Here is an 18,199-nt window from a genome sequence, read left to right on the forward strand (position 1 = left end):
TTTCTCCCACAAATGTAATTGAAGCATACCCATAAACACCTTGGCCTTGGCCTTTTTTGTAGAGCTACTGAGTGTTCAATAAACTGAACAACAAATGTTATTAGTATTTAGTGGCTAATAAAGTCTTATTTATGTACTAGTGTTAACAATAATCTGCTTGTAGAGTATGCATACTTCCCTGTTAGCAACTTAGAACATGATTTCCAAGAACCTTGCATTGCTTCAAAGAAATAATAGCCTGACTGTGGTCTAGGCTTTACTGGAAAATGGATAGAGTGATCATTGCCTTAATTAGCACAAACATCACCTATTTCACTGCTTAAAAGCTACAGAGGAAAGGGGAGCTCTAGAGATTTTCCCACTGTGAAGTAAATCAAAAGCAAACATCAAGGGATTTTTTTTATACATATGTTTTACCTGCAATTCCTTTTCTTTAAAAAAGCATTCAACAAGAAGATTCTATACAAATTATTCTGAAAATGCTTTGAGAATTGTACTCATAAGTTGAAGGTCTCCATAAACACATTCAGATAAGCTGTCAAAATGGATAAATAAACTGTCCAGACTCCTGTGGCAGTGTGGAATTCATGATGGTTTATGTCACAAAGATCATTGGAAACTTTAACAGCTCTGTCTAGAAAACTTTAAGCCTGTTGGGAATCCAATAGTAATATCCTGTCACGGGCCCAGGCTAGTGATGGTGGATTGGCATTCTGAGAGGCAAACAGGCAGATTCCTGTGAGGACAATGACTGGCTTCTGAGGAAAGTGGTGAAAATGGTGCAATTCCAGAGTCAGCAGAAATCCCCGCCAACTCCTGCCACATGGGACACTCTGGGCTGCTGCCGTGGGCAGGAGAAGGACAAATGGGGCCTTGCAGGGAGCCCACACCACACACAAGGCTTCTCAAGGAGGAACTGATGCTCCTCAGCAGTGTAAACTTGGTCATCTGACATAACTCCAGCCCTGCGGCTGTTTTGGCCCTTCAATGGTATTATTATTTATAGTGGTCTATCATGTGTCATATCCTAGTTACTCATGTCCATCTTTTCTCTTTTTCTTCACAATTAGACTTGCTTGTACTTGCAAATCAGCCTGGAAGAAGGTGTGCTAGTTTAGACAATACTTTATTCATTTAGACACCCTGAACCATCTAATACTCTGCCAAGTTCCTGTGTGTACATCTTGCAAAAGAATTACTCAGTTACATTCAACTTTAACAATAATTCAGACCTTCTTTCCAACTCTTGATTAAGCAAAAAAAATTCTAGGAGCAATAAACTGAATGAAATCTGGATTCCCAGTCTTTCTAAATACAGGACTTGCCGCGTTTATCTCTCTTGTTATTGATCCAAAACTCTGTTTGAGTTTTTTTTCCTCCATCTAGATGCAAATTTCTCTTTTGTCTGAGCCCTGCTGTAACCACTAGAACAAGAGTTCTACTCTAGCTTTTCCCTCCAACAAGAAATTCAGTAATGAAGTTCTATTACACCTCATGGGTATCATATGCTGCCATATTACTTAAAATTTGACATCACATTAAGGAATGAAGGAAAATAGACAGACAGAAAACACACTTAAAGCCTGTTTTTCTTAAGAAAATGAGAAAAAAAATCTATCTTGTAAAAAATTATAATATCTTTAAATATATCCAAATGAAAAAAAATTAAGTCCTAAACTTCACAGAGAAATGAAAATCATAGAACCTTTTGATTGAAAAGATTTTTGCTCCATTTTTAGTTAAGATTAGCTTTAAAACTAACAGAAATCAAATGGTGATACTCTGAATTGGCCAGGTATTAGAGGCAGACCTCTACAATTTCTTTTTTTGTGTGCTGAATTGACATAACCCCGTGAGATGTTTTGATAGCAAAAATAAAAGCTCCATGTAAAACCCAACAAAAACACTACAAACTTATATACTATTATAATAGAAATGAGAACACTGATTTTGCAGAGAAAGCTCAAAATCACTACATCAGGGAGGAGGACTTATATTTAAATCTCCTTTGCAGTCTGTGGCTTCCCTTGCAGTCTGGATTTCAGTGGCTCGTGGGGTTTATGAGCGGAGGAATATTGTGATGGAATATTCTGATGAGTCCCCTCTCAGAAGGGCTCTTGCCATCCCTGCCGGGGTTTGCTGCTGTCTCCCCTCTCACCACCCTCTCTGCTGCCTGGGCTGCAGTCCTGGCTCTGACTCTGCTCCTTCCCTTGAGCACTCCTTGACTCTTTTTCTCCTTGGTTTATCCTGAGCTGGTCACCAGGGACAGCCCAAAACGGAGCGTCTACCTGAGGCTGGCATTTTTGTCCAAAAGAAATGCACCACGTTAAAAAGGAGCAAACATATGAAAGAAAGGATTTCCTTCTGGGTGTGGAGGACTTGGCAGTGTTGGGCTGTGTGCAGGAGCACCCTGGCCTGGGACTTGACCTGGTTTGCCGTGTCCCAAACTGGGAGCAGTGTCACACGCAGCAGCTCCAGCTCTGTGCGCTCCCCAGGAGTGTGTGAAAACTGAGAAAGGCAGACAGGAGACTCACATTTATTTCTTGGCTAGCAGGCAGCCAGGGCAGGGGATGCAGAAGGAACTGCAGCCCCCCAGAATTGGGTTTTGGTTTCCACACCAAATGCCACTCGCCAGTAAGTCCCAACCACAACATTTTAAAATTATGTCTTTGCAAACTGCTTGCACTGCAAGTTCTTTCTGTTTTAACAGAACTGTCTTCTGACTGGAAAGTGTTTTATATGCAATTTTTAAATTATCCCTGGTAAGCACATTATGTGCTAACTTACTGCATTTGCTCTAATTGATACCTGTTTTATACATCCTGGGACAGAAGATGTATTTCTATCACTTTATCTTCTTATGCTTTGAAAACAATATCTTATTTTCTATTTCTTTCTAAAGGAAGGTAAATTTAAATCCTTCTGAAGCAAAATTGCTTGACCTTAATATTGATCCTCAAGTAAAACCAGGAAAAATTAAATAATCATTCACACTGATATTAATCTAACTAGATGCCTACTCCATGAACGGGCTTTGATTAACAATTATTTGAAAAATTTCTGTTCATTTCTATATTACCTCAGTTCCCAGGTTCTTGGGAAATGTGCAATTTTATTGGCTTGTACACTTTATGGTATATAATAGAATTATCTTTCCTTTTTCACAGTTTCCAATTTTATTACTGCAAAGTCAATTTATTTCCTGTTAGCATGTGCCTAAATTGAAAAAAAAAAAGAGAAAGTATCTCTGTGGAGGATATCAAAGATTTCTTTTACAGGAGCTGATGCTATTTTCTCTGAATGTCCAACTTTCATTCAATGATGTACAGAGGAAAACACCTCAGAAAGATCAATGTCTGCTTAGTAAAGACATCACAAAATTGACAAATGATTCAAAATAATTTGAAAACCTCTTGTGAAACTAATTTTTCATTAAGGCCTTCAAATAGAGAATATGATATTTTCTTGAAACAGAGTCTGAATTTTGAAAAGTGATTTGGAAAAATATTCTTTGAGAGATGCAGACTTTTCACTTTTTGGCATTTACCTGTGATAAAATATTTGTGATATCATATACCTGTGCTAAAATATAATACATGGTGCAGAGAAACATTTAATAATGTCTGAAAGATCCCCTTGGTTTTGGACATACACAGTCCTAATGCTGGGCTTGAAAGCAAGGTGGAAATTTATCTCCGCTCTACATTCCTCACACCTGTTTTGTTTTTTTTTTAATTATATTCAAAGTCATGCTGTATAGAGTTCTTGGAAAGCTCTCAATGATCTCGAGCATCTCTGACAGGATGTAATTTTCTGAATGGGCATGAGGAAGGTTGCAGGGGTTTTATTTTTTTACAAGGTACAGGCTATTGAAATAGATATGAACATATATTTTTCAAGAGAAAACTGGTAGGAAAGGATCAGGTATTCAGCTGATTTGTGCCAAATTAGGGAAAGGCAAGCCAATCAGCTGAGAATCTGACCTGATAGCTCTTTGTTTGGGATTGCACACATTTTTCTGACAGGCAGAGATGTAGCCTGATTTAACAACTTCTCATGCTGCTTCTCTCCTTTCTATATTTGTACTAAACATCAGTTGAATCCTTTGAATATTCATATTGAGTTTACATGTCCTTACTTTTCACATTCAGGTTTTGAATAATTATGTTCTGAGAACTTCATCAGAGGCAGCGAAATAATTTGCAAATCTGAGGAGCCTTGTGTACTCCCTGTTACCTTGAGGCCATAGTACTTCAGTTCACATTTTCTGAAGCTTTTCTGCTGGCAAAAGGTAAGATTTTCAATAGCTTCATGTTCCTTCATGCTGCGACTTGTTTTCTTCCTGTGGAGCTTAATTGAGCTTCCTATAACTCACAAGATAGTTAAGATTTTTTTTAAATTGTTTTCTTGGTTTTTTTTCTTAAAAACATATTCTGAGTAATGTACACGATTGCATATAAAAAACCACCTGTCTATGCAATGGTAAAACTCAGGTAACCAAATAATATATGACTAAATGTTATGATTTTGCAAATAAATGTTGTTGTCACAGTATAGGCCATGCCCAAAATGTAGGCAGCTCTCAGGAAATGAAATTTTGAGATGCTGGTTCCCTGGAGGAAACCCAGGTTTTGAGTTTATGTCACTCTAGTTTTATTTGAGAATTTCAGTGGGATGTCCCCCAAAACCTTTGGCATCTGAGGTGTTCCTTTGGATCTGGACCATTTAATCATATCCAGCCTAACCAGAGCAGTTTTCTGTCAAGAGAGCTTCTTTATGTGCCCTAGACCCTCTAAATTTTCTAGATCATATGTTTGTGAGTCTTACATGAACTCCATAAACATGATGTTTATCTCAGCAAAAACACCACTGTGGGGCTGATGTGAAAAGAGACAGTGAATCTCAGTTAAAACCCCTTGTTTGGAACGCTCAGTAATAGGAAGCTAAGGGGGAAATGGGAAAATTCTAAAGTTTACTTTATTTCTGGAAGAAACAACTTCTTCAGCTACATTTTACTTCTACACAAAGAGAAATTTAAGTCCCAGGGCCCATCTTAGCAAAGAGAAATAAATTCATAAGCTTTATTCTGACCTGAAAAAAAAGTGTGATTCCTGCCTTCTGAAAAGCATTACAATGACATTACATGGAAGAGTTTCCTGAGCTTGTTCATTGAAAAGAAGTTCAATCTTGTTCCAAATTTTGAATCTAAATTTTACACTCCCCCCGCCATCACCCCCATAGTATTTTAAGTAGTCTCAGTCTAGTAGTCAAGCGTTTCAGTTTTTCTCTGTGACTGACATTCTGCAAATGCAAATGATGAGTTCTTGGGAAAGCTGTCAACTGATGGAGGGACTGAAAGCAAATTGTGTGCTACCCCAGGAGGCCACGGCTCTAGAGCCAACCTGTGCATGACCTCTCAACTCCTTGTCTGGCAGAGCTGCTTCTTCTGGCTCTTTGGCACAGCTTTTCTCACCAGGATGAGTAAGGTTCCAATCTCAGGTGGTAATTCAGCATAAATCCTTCCCTGTGCCACTGCTTTGCTGCTAGGCACTAAATTTATAATCTGGCACTGGAACTTCAAATGCTGGCTGTTTAAGGAACTTTCAGAAAAAGGTGGGAGGTTTCTAGGCCAGTTGTGCAGTATGTTGAAAATGAAACTAAAGAGTGGAAGGAGTAATTGTAGTGAATTCCAACCCTCTAAGAATAGAAGCAGTGCTAGGACTCAAGGCAGGCAGTGCACAGTAAAAATATTGCATCTGACAGTCACAAATTAATTGAGATGGAGTAGAAATGCTTGTGAGCAGATAAGGCACTTGAAGTAGTCAGTGCATGTAGCAGTCACTTTTATGTTTACATTTCTGAAGCTTATCTCCATGTAGTTATAGATCACAGTGCTTTGATTTTGCTGTCTGCAAGCCAAACCAAAAATACCCAGGAGGGAGAGATAGGACTGAAGATTGCAAACCTTCCAAAGAAATTGTCTTTGCATGTAATATGTCTAAATGATTGCTGCACAATGCAACAAGTATAATCTTCTGTAGAAGAAAAATATGTAAGTCATTTTGTTGTAAAAATCACAAACTGATTTAGGGACTGCTCCAAATCCCATGAAATCAGAGAGAGTTTTTCCATGCATTCCAATGGGATCAACCTCTAAAGGTGATGCATCTTGCAACAAAGGCTGTGAAACCCATGGTGGCAGTGGGATCAGTAAGAGTCCAAAATATGCACAGAAGCCACCCATGTGGTAACTACTGTAAGACAAAAGACAGTATAAATGTATGTTTTAGTGGATATTGACTAGGAATTCTTCTGATTTCAAGAGGATGTCAGATTTCTAAAACCAGTGAAAGAAAAGAGGGCACATACCAGGTTAAAGGAAGGAAGTTTTCTGATCATCTCTTAAAGTCATCATTCAAATGGCTCAGAGGCACAGATTATCAAAGAGACAACCAGAGAAGACAGGAAAAATAAAGGAGTCTGGAAGTGCATTTTTGAATGAGCACATTTTAAAAAGTGTACTCATCTGGTTCCATCTGTGCATGACTCAGTTCTGCTGCTGAGTCCTGCCAGGCTTCACAACTACATATAAACCAAAATGAAGGAGTGCAACATGCCTAATTGGACATCCCTTATTCACAAATGAATCTCTGCAATGCTTTGGAAAGGACTTTGTAGGGGTGTATTCAATTTCATTCCCAATTTTTCCTGCTGATCCCAGGGGACTGGCAATTATAACAGTGCTAGCTTTTACTTCCCAGATTAAGATATTTTTTTACAATATGAACTCTTTAGACAAGAACTATTTGGTCAGTATTTGTACAGCCCCAAGATGCCTTGAGAGTACAAACAAAAAATACCATTTGTCTCCTTTCTCATAATCACACCCATGTGTGAATGGCTTGTCTTTGTCCTTTAATATCTTTTACTGAATCATGATGAGTAACTGGGATATTATTTGGAGTGCTTGCTAGCACTGCAAGACCTGAGAGATGACGTTGTAGAGAATAATCTACTAGAAAAGGTGCTTGAAGGGCAGATTGTTATGAATCTTTTGTTTAAGTCATCCCTTTATCTAATGAAGGCAGTGAAACAGGTTTTTTAAGACAGGAATTTAATACAGTATCACATTTTCACATAAATATTCTAACGAATTCTCCACCAACAAAAGATCTTCCACCACTGAACTAACAGTTCAAAACAATCTACTCTTTCAGCATTCCTGAATGACATTTCCTTATCTGATAGTGTACAAATGGTGTGAACCTTGGCTGGAGAACAGCTCTGCAGCCTCTTCCCAGAAATGTTTTGGGGACAGTTGTGTGAGCTCCTGTATCCTGGTGGTGGCCTGGGACACACACTGAGCCTGGAGTGGCCATGGGCTCCATCACAGCCAAAAGGCTGGGAACTGCTCTTGCACTGCAAGCTGGGGAAAGCTCTGAGAGCCTTTTGGTGTCACCTGTTCTCAAACCTTGACAGTGAAGGAGGTTCCCTGGCATCCCCAGTTAATTATTCCTGACAATGTGTGTATGAGTCTGTGTGTCTAATGCCTCTGGGACAGGATTCCATGAGGTTCACGGGCAATAATCACACTCAAGGATGATACACACACAGCCAGTAACTCAGCTGTGTCCCACCTGCACTCCTCAGATGTCTGCAGGTGTCCCACAGCTTATTGTTCTGGCCAGCAATTTCTCATTTCTCACAGTGCTCAGGGAAAGCAGCAAAATAAGCAATATGGATGCATTGCATTTTGTGGGTTTTGGAATAAAGAAGGCACCAGAGACTCTGAAGATCCCTGTCTAGTTACATATCTTAAAGAATATTATAATGTGGTTTTTGAAACCAAACAGGGTACTAATCTAGCTGCAGCAGGTTTATGGAACCAGATTTTTGTTCAAAAGGTCCAGGCAGACTAAAGATGCACTCAGTAAACTGCAAGGGTGAGAGTGGGGGAGCAGAAGTGTATGATACAATATAGCTATAATCATAAAGCACAAGACCTACTGAGCTACTTTATGACCTTTTTCTTCTCCAGTGAAGAAAGTCTTAATAAGTCACTTCTGGCTGCGCCAGTCATGAATTACGGCTGTCTGCACAAAGGAAGATAAATATTGTAACACATCATAGAACATCTCTCCCTTTAAATACTGTAAATGGATAAAGATATAAAACCCAAGAGGAACCTGAAGTAACAAGTGAAAAACTAAGCCAAAGAACAAGAATGTAATTAATCCAGAGTGTATCACTTTGAAAGCAAACCTTTGATATAAAATTTCTTCTTTTCTAATGATAAATAGGGACAAGACTGGAAGCACATCTATAGTTGTCCAGAGCTGACAGTGAGTTCTCCCACTGAACCTGCAAAGGACATCTTGTGGTACTCTCCAGTGTTTGTAGTTACCAGTCTATTCTCCTTGCCCAAATATTTCTTTCACTGTCTTGTCTGAAGCCTTCAGCATCCTCTCCTGCTCAGCCCCACTCCTCAGCAGGAACTGTCTCCAGCAGAACAGGCAAGGAGCTGCTGGTGTGAGTAATTCTCTGACCTGTTTAACTGGCCCAGGTCTTTTCAAACGAACCAGGTTTGTAAAGAGCTATTTAAGCTGCTTAAGTAAATATGGCTTGTGTTTGCTGAAAAGGATTAGGAGGAGCAGCAGGAACAAGTGGCAGGTTTGAGGAGTTTATTGTAGGAACAATGAGCAGCATCTCAGGGAACAGTCCCCTTCTCAGCCAGCAAAGCTGCAGCTGCACAAAACATCTGGGCAAATACTTCCTCTCATTTGCTCAGCAGAAGACATGTTAATGCCAGTGTATATCACAAAACTGAAACAGAAACAGCAGGAGCCCTAAAAAAAAATAAATCTAAAAAGTAGAAATAATAGTTATGTCTGATTTCTGTGGAAACTCCACCTAACCGCTCTCCCTAAACAATAGTTAGGAAAGTGTACTGGTTTTGGCTGGGATAAAGTTAATTTTCTTCACAGTGGCTGGTGTGGGGCTGTGTTTTGGATTTGTGCTGAACAGGGGTTGATAACACAGAGATGTTTTTGTTATTCCTGAGTGGGGCTCGCACTGAGCCAAGGCCTTCTCTGCTTTTCATTCCCCCACAGGAGGCTGAGGGGCTGGGAGGGTGGGAGGGCACAGAGCCAGGACAGGTGACCCCAACCCACCAAAGGGACATTCCAGACATACTGACATGTGTGACAAAGTGGGGGGATGAAGGAGGAGAGGGGGGAGGTTTGGAGTGATGGGGTTTGTCTTCCCCTGTCACTGTTATGTGAGATGGGGCCTGCTCTCCTGGGAATGGCTGAACACCTCCCTGCATGGAATGGATTCTTTGCTTTACTTTCCTTGTGTGTCAGACTTCTTTCCCTACCTCAACCCATGAGTTCTCCAGCTTTCACCCTTCCAATTCTCTCCCTTATCCCACTGGTGGGGGAGTGAGCCAGGGGCTGTGTGGGGCTTGGCTGCTGCTGGGGCTGAACCATGACAGAAAGAATCTCATTCATGGACACAACCTTGGACAAATATCTGTGTACCAAAACACCTCAAAACCACTGGTAATATGAACTTGCTTATAAATTTACAATTTTCATTACTTTGTCAGATAGAATATTGTCAAATACAGAAAGAAAAAACTGGTATGCTTAAGAGATTGAGATTAAAATTAAAATAAAATTGAAAGGTAGTAGGAGTGAGATTTAAAATGACACATTAGTAGTTTAGAAATAAAAGTTATTATTTGTTAATATTATTTAGAAATAAAGGTTATTAATTATCCAATGTTCTCAAATATGTTCAATTTCTAGTGTTCAGTACTATTCAGATGGTTATTAAATAGTACTCAGGCATCTGACCTATAAAAAAGAAAGTTTTTGTTTAGTTTCAAAGGAAGAGGGAAATTTCAAGGAAGTCTTATAGAGATATATGCTCATACACATTCTTAATGGAGCTTCTGGTTTCTTGGTGCTACTTATGACAGATAAATAATTTTCATTTTAAAGCATGTTTGGGATTTTTGACATTTTAGAGAAACAATAAAACTGTTTTCCTGAAATTCAAACTATAAAGTGAAACTCAAGGCATTTTCTGCTGTTTACTTTGAGCAGGGTGTTAGACCAGGTAACTTCTAGAGATCCTTCCCTCTCCTGTTCTGTGATTTTACAACATACCAACAAAATGCATACAGGAATAACCAGTTTTCTCTTTTTCTTTCTTTCTTTTTTTTTTTTCTAAGAACTGTGTGAGGAAAGCAGAACAACCAGAGAGTTACACCTTCCCAAGAGACACTGTACAAAGACTCTGATTTCTCCTTTTCACTGTGGTGGAGTGAAACATTGTGTGCTGCACTCTGACATCTCCTGCTCTGCCCTGCTCTGCAAACCTCTCTCCTCTCTCCAGCTTGGGCCCAAAGAAATGGCAAAGGAGAGAGATATCCCCAAAAGGGGCATGCAGGAGTATCCCCTTGGTGTGTACCACAAGATACACCTTAGGAAGTTTTCAGAGCAGTTGAGTTTGTTGGCTAATTTATCAAAATATTTAAGCCTTGAAAAAGGCAATAATGTACAAGAAAATTCAGTGTTTCATATTTTCCTTACCAAATATCTTTTTTTCTCTTCTTATCATTAACTATTTCTATTTTTTTAAATAACCATTCCCTTTCAGCTCAGTTTTTCTATAACTGTTATTAATCAAATATCCAAAATACTCAATTTTTGAAAGTGTTATCTCCATCGAGTCATTGCATTAATTTCAAAACAATAGGAGAACTACCTGCTCTGTATAACCTTGAGAAAATGGTAATCTCTCATGCTCCCAGATATTCTTTATCCTGGTCAGCTTGAAATCCAAGCAAACACATGCAGATACAGGATGGTCAATTTCCTTGCACATCCATGAATAATGCTGCTGCAGGCTGATAATCTATGATTTCTTTGATAAGTCTTCTGTAAAAACAAGGACAGTGATGCATCATAATAGCCTTCAAATTTCAAATCACATATTTCTGTTTCTAATGTAGCAAGGAAAATTTGAAGATAACAATAAATTTTTAACATTTAAACAACACAACTTTCTGATCTTTAAAACATCAGTAAAATACTTTTTAAAAAATCATACATTACAATGAAGCATATGGCTGGTGTTATAAAAGATACATCAATGTTATTTTCCTTAGGTAGATTCCCAGAGGTGAGTTTCATTCTGCTTTGTCTTGGGATCACCACAGGAATGTTCTTAATTTGAATGGTGAGTTTATTCAGATTATAATGGAAACGGGCACCATGTGGCTAAACCTATTCAAGCAAATGATTTCATCATTATGGTTTAGAAAAAGATCTTCCTGATCTATTAAGAATATTTCACTTATTGTAAGGACAATCTCAGTGACACAACTCAGGAGTTATGTAGCCTCTTTAGAAAGTGATTAATTAGAATAAAAGGAACATGCTGAGACAGTGGTCTCCTACAGTTTATGAATAATTGTCTACATTTCTCTTTAGATCTATTGTTTTATGTTAAAGCCTAGCTTAGCCAAAGGCAAAATTTAATATCTGTAGCTTTACTAATTTATAATACTATATATTGAGATGTTTGTGGGAGTTTTGTAATTTGGTTAATTTTTGCCCTTTTTAAAGTGTAAACATTTTTCCAATTCCACCTTTTTTCTCTTACATTCCTAGATAGCCTAATTGCGATTTTTTTTTTCTTTGAATCAGGTGGTGAAGCTGTGAGCATACTGGAAATATTTGGGCCTGAAATGACAACACTATGTTTACCAAACTCCTATGGTACTTTGTACAACTCTAGTGTGCACAAAAGTAATAAATTCACTTTAAATAAAATTTTAAGAAAGGATCTGTCTCTGTAGTGAATCTGGAATTCCAGAGGGTTATTTAGTCTACCAGGCTGGAATTGTCTAACCCTTTAAGATATCTAATTTCATTAGGTGCCAGAAGCATCCTCTGAGAACTTATTTTTTTTCAACTGTATATATTCTAGGGAAAGCTATATTTATCCCTCAATAAGACCACACCTACGAGAAGGCTAAGTTGAGACACACTCAATTCCTCAAAAAAAATTCCAAGAAATGCAAAAACTAAGTTGTCATTGCAACTGTGGTTAACTTCATTTAGGATCATCATAGTAATAATGGTGATATTCACCTTTTGTTTAATAATCCCATGGCCAGAACACTCTCAGAATTATCACCTAGAAAAAGATACACTTCATTATCTAGCCTTAATGGAACTGAACCCATGTTGTTTGGAAAATGTCCTCACCACAATCCATAAGATATCCTGATAAGGACTGCTCTTCATCTTTATACCTGAAGGTATTCTGTTGGGTGAACAGATGGGCACAAGTCTTTGCTCCAGCAGAGAGGGGAAAAGGAAATATGATTTTAACTTAACTGTTGAGACACTCAACTGGAACAATGGTTTTGCTGGAATTCTATGAATTGTACATTATATTGTGTCTTAGAAAAAACAAAAGCAGTCCTGGAGAGAGGAACCCAAGCCGAGCAAGCCTCTGCAACCAAAACCATAGGTGAGAATCAGGATTGTCTTTGCCTGTATTGATTCTGGATTTGTTCTTCCTCATCCACCAAAGGCCCAGCTTTGATCAGATGGATGGACACATTCTCCCTAAGGACACCCCACAGCTCAGCTCTGGTGGCCTTTTGAAGGTTGTGTGGATTTAACTCCTCCCAGTGCTTACTCTCTGTGTCTCCCCAGGTCTCAGGTGAGTGTGCAAAACCACTCAGACACAGTAGAAAATCAAGTACCTAAAAGAAAAATGTTAATAATTTTAAAAGTTAATGTTAATCTTGTAGTTTCTTTTCAGAGTAGAGAAAGATTGCTGCTATTTTGGTCAATGGTGTGAGAAAGGATTTAAAGCAAGAAAGCTGGACTGCCTCCTTCAAATCTGAGGAAGCACTTCTGTCCCCATGGATTTAGGACTGCATTCTGTTATATTGCTATTGCAACTGGGAGTTGGGTATTTAAGAGTTTTGTGAGACTTTGTCCAAGTCAGGCACCAAACTTTGGTGGGCAGCAGCCTACCTTTGCCAAAATGTAGAAGAAATACTGAATTTGCCAGCTGTATTGTAAACTATTCTCACAGGCCTAACCAGTGAGACAAAATGATAATCTGGCTATTTGTTTAAGTTCCAGAACAACACATCTGTCACCAAAGGATGATATTTATAGAGTTCAAAGATTTGAATTTTACTGAAGATTAAGTGGAATGCAATCAAAACACTGGGCTAAGATTTTAACAGTCATTGCCCAAATAAAGCAATATTTTGCATACAGGTACCATAGTACTAACTTCAAAAATAACTGATCAAAAGAATGTGTAACAAAAGTGCAATTAAGTATCCTGGTTAGCTTTTTTTTCTGGTTCTCATTAAATTTATGGGTCCATGAATGCCATTGAATGTTGTTCATGCATGTCTGTGTGAATACATACATATACATATACATATACATATACATATACATATACATATACATATACATATACATATACATATACATATACATATACATATACATATACATATACATAGTTAAATACATTTATTTCCTCTTTAGCTTCTGTGGAAAAAGATGTGGGATGCTCACATCACTCTACACATTGTAAGGTCAGAGTCCAGGGGTGGCCCACAGCCTTCTAATGCAGTTAAACCTTCTGTCCAGGAGATGAAGTCCACTCATGCATTGCAAGACTTGATAAAAACTGAAGTGTTTACAGGAGTGGTTGTCCAGTCAACCTAAAGAGTTTTATGACTCCATAGGATGCTGAAGGTTAAAACCATTTCAGTATTGTATTTTGCTAGAAATATGCTATTGATGCTGTCATTTTTCACAATATCAGAACAATTTCTATTAGATGATCAATGTATTATTTTCACTTTAAATTACCTCATGAAGTGACCCAGGGGCTAAAGAAACCAAGATTAATTTGGCAGTTTCCTGTCAGGCAAGTAAAAAACACAACATCTGAAAGGTTTGCCAAGGATAGTTTAATTTTAGACAGTGAGCATCAGAAGCTCTAAGTAATCCTTATAATTCTGATACATTTTGTGGCTAAAAAAAAACCAGAAAATATGGGAAAAGAAGGGAGAGAAGATAGAAAGAAAAATAAAATTAAATACCAAATACTTGAGTTAAAGCCCTGCTATAAGATTTTCTAATAGCTTGAACTTTGTGTTTTGCTGTTGAAGATAAATTAATCTGCTATCTGTAGTCTAGAATCTGAAAGTGGATAATTTAATAGCAAAAAAAGAAGAGGCCTTTGTTCTTAGTGATCATTTACAGAGTTCTAAAAGTCTTTTCCACGTCCAGGCATAAATATGATGTTTGGGCATAAATCAGATGTTTAGGACCAAGTGTACATGGTACAAGACCAGAAATGTTACTTGGTGTGTTTCCAGATTATAACCCATCCCATTCTGGATTTCCCAAGGGCTTTTTCCCCCAGTCTAATTCAGTATAACTTTAAAAAAAAAATCTCTTGCATCCTCTTTATCATCATATTTCTGCCTGAGATATTTTTGTAAGGCAAACAAAAAAATCTTGTCCACGAAGAGTAAATTCCAAACTAAGTCAAGGCATAAGATTCACAGATGCATGAAATCCACCAGAAACTATAAACTTTTAGCAAGTGACCATGTTCCTGTGTGGTGGAATAAATCATATAACAGATTCTGTAGCTACCACTTACAAGGTAAGCTGGATAAATGGGGAGAAATCACATCATATTTTTCCCTGCTTGCTAATAATGGAGCATTGAGCATATCTGGGTTTGGGCTGTGGTCTGTTGACTGAACAACATATAGGACTACTCCTGAAAAAGTGTTCTGTAAATACATCCTTAGTTCAGATCTGTGTGATTGTCCTGGAGCACATCATGGCTGTTGATTTCAGAAAACACTTTTCTATATTTTCTGGGAACCAGGATTTAGGAATGGGAAGGTAAGGCTACACCAGTGTCTCATAGTTTACACCACCTTCTCTTCTGTTCTGTATTCATTGACTGATTCCTTGAGAAGTCAATTTTTTCCTTCAGTTTTCTTTAACATTTCAGAGAATGAAATTTCACCTTACAAAACAGCACACAGAAGCAACTTTCTGCTCTGTATGGTAAATTGCACATAGATTCCCACACTAACAGAGGAAAACACTAGCAAATTCAACTAAGGAATAAGGAATATCTAATCTCGTACTGTGAATTTACCCCTTTTTCTTAAAAGAAAAACAACACAGAATGTTTAAGTTGAGGTAATGTTTTAGGATAGCAAAACTTCCTTAAAGTAAATATCAGCTGTCTCTCTTCACTAACATTCAGACTAAATTTATATTGTCTGCTTGTACTTGTTCCTGGATAAATGCACAAAAATTGTTTGTTGTTTCAGATCAGTAGCAATAAAATCCTGAACTTGATCAGCTTTGTCATTACCCTGCATCAACATGGAAAGATTGGCTGCTGGCCATATTTTAATATAACAATAATAATACTTAACACTGTTCATCTCAAAAGCAATTAACACACATTAACTAATTAGGCCTCAGAACATTTGCATGATAGGTGAATAGCATTCGTCCTTCTTTAAAGTGGGATAAGTGAAGGAACAGCAGATAAAGTCACACTTGCAGCAAGACTCAGTAACTGAATGTCCAGCTTGTGACACATTAATTTCATTTTCTGAAATGTTGAACACCTTCAGCTCCAGTTGAAGTCAAGAGGGTGGACAGTGATCTTGACCTCTGTATATCAATATAAAGGTGCATTTTGGCTGCCATTTGCTAAAGGCAGCCTTCAGTAATTGCTTTGGAGAGTATTCATTTTCATGCAGATTCTCTCTGATCCCTTGCAGTTTTCTGTTACTGATCTTGCAGATACTCAGAAATTGCTTCTTGTCCTGTATTTTTGCACATCTGCAGAGCTGGGAGATTTAAGACACAGATGCCCGAGGACGAAGTCTAGCATGAACCAGGAATAAATAATTGACATTATTGATACAACTGAGGATGTAAATTGACAGCTATAAAATTCTTCTTTAGGGAAAAAAAAAAAACAAAAACAAAAAACAAAACAAAAAAAAAAACCAAAACAAAAACAACAAAAAAAAAAACAGTAAAAGGCACATCCAGTTAACCTGATTTGTGCATTTATTTACTTATTTAGGAAAGAATTTCCCTACTTTATGGGGTTTTTTTCTGCGATGATACCAAGATAGATTCCAGAGATAGAACTTGAAGTATTAGACTTATAATAGTAAACAATAAATGACAATGCAACAAAGTCACTATTGTACCTTAATACTTTCCAAGTCACTATAGGTCACCTTAAGACTTTCCAATTCAAAGCCAGGAGAAAGAGATGTTATAGCAAAAAGCAAATTATAAAAAAAAAAAAAAAAAGCCAAGCTCTGGATAAAGAGAATTGCTAATTCCTCCAGACTGACACAGAGGCATTTATTCTTGTCTTTGGAGTTCAGACACCAAGGAGACTTGTACTTAGGTGGACTCTTAGAAGCTGGCCCTGCTCTGCACTTTGTTCCTCCTGTCACACTTCCCTGCCTGACATAAATTGATTTTGAGACTATAATACTGGCTGCTTGCTCTTTTCAAAGTGTTAACATTCTCCTTCCTTGCTCTGCATTCAGCAAAAACATCCTTCTTCAGTCACAGGGGATGCTTCAGCATTTTTGATAGATGGACATTGATGATGCCAGTGTGCTGCTTACACACCACAGATAAATCTGCCATAAGCAGAGTTCCACATGGAGAACTGCCAGCCTCCATGGGCAATAAATAAAAATGAGGAGATGAGAGCTCACCTGGTACTGCTTCACCATGATCAATTCTGTGCTGAGAACTGGCTTCCAGTCCATCCCACCACATAGGAAACAGCTTCTATTTTTCAGTTTGGTTTGGTTTTAGTTGTTTGGGTTTTTTTTTTTTTTAATGAATCTTCTGGAAGTATTAATCTGTGCTTAATTACATATTCTCTGCCCTTTCATTTCCTGACAGATAGATAACACAAATGTTTTGACCCTTCAGCTTTTGTCAAGGTAAACACAATAATGTCTTGAAGTTCAGGGTAGGAAACTAGAGGGTTGGTGTCAGTCTCCTATTGTAAATAATTTAAAAAAGGAGAAGATTATTTAATTAAACAAGATCTAAGTCTTCTTCATTCACTTTTAAAGGAAACATTACTCATTGTAATGGGGTGTGCTGGCAGAAATCCTTTGGAGTGCTATATAGGCAACATAAATACACCTTGAGAACACTTGTTCTATTGAAGCTCACTGGCAGTTCACAGACTTTAAAGAATATCTTTTGAATTCTCAGCAAAAGAAGCCATTTGTTGCAAACCCTGCACTGGTTTAAGGAGCTGCTGACACCTCATGGAAAACATTAAGATTCATCTCATTAAAATATCCCGCCAAATTTATTTTTTAGTCCTGCCGGGCCTGTGTCTTGCATCACTGTTCAATTAAATTACTAAAGGCTGACAAAACAGAAACAATTCTAAAGTGCTGAAAAAAAGCCTGCTGGGGTTTGTCTGTTTACTTAGATGCTGGTTTTAGAAAAGATTTGTATCCTGTCTCCAGGGCATATTTTGTGATTTGTACAAAGCCCAGGGCTGTGGGTGCCCTTCAGGGAGTGCACAGCAGGAGACACAGCTTGCAGACTCTCAGTGGCATGAGTGGAGTTTTATTGAATTCCCAAGGCCAAACACAAAGTTCATGCCATGACCCCAGAGGTCCTTCTCACTTTCTAGAACTTACTGTGCCTCTGATGAAACAAAAAGAAAAGTGTGAAGAAATCTGTCCCGTTTTAGGACTATAGACATCCTTACAGGTACACATTGTTTTTTTTCAAAAGTTGAAAACTTTCATTGGTGGGTTTGTTTCCAACCTCTTCAGTTCCTACCTGTGGTGGTGGTACCCCACTGGTAGCCTGGCTGCTTTTCATTGTGCCAGTCAAGTAGGAAACAGATTTTTAGACAAATGTAAAACCAGTGCCAGGAATGGGGTGATAGCACTAAAACATAGAAGAACTGAGACACTAGACTGTATTCACCACCTTTAGCACTAAAACAAAGAAGAACTGAAAGACTAGACTGTATTCATCACCTTTATATTAGAGAGCAATAGTTCCCCCTAGTAACAGATGAAAAAAAT

Source organism: Ammospiza nelsoni, chromosome 1 (assembly GCF_027579445.1).
Source record: "Ammospiza nelsoni isolate bAmmNel1 chromosome 1, bAmmNel1.pri, whole genome shotgun sequence".
NCBI lineage: Eukaryota > Metazoa > Chordata > Aves > Passeriformes > Passerellidae > Ammospiza > Ammospiza nelsoni.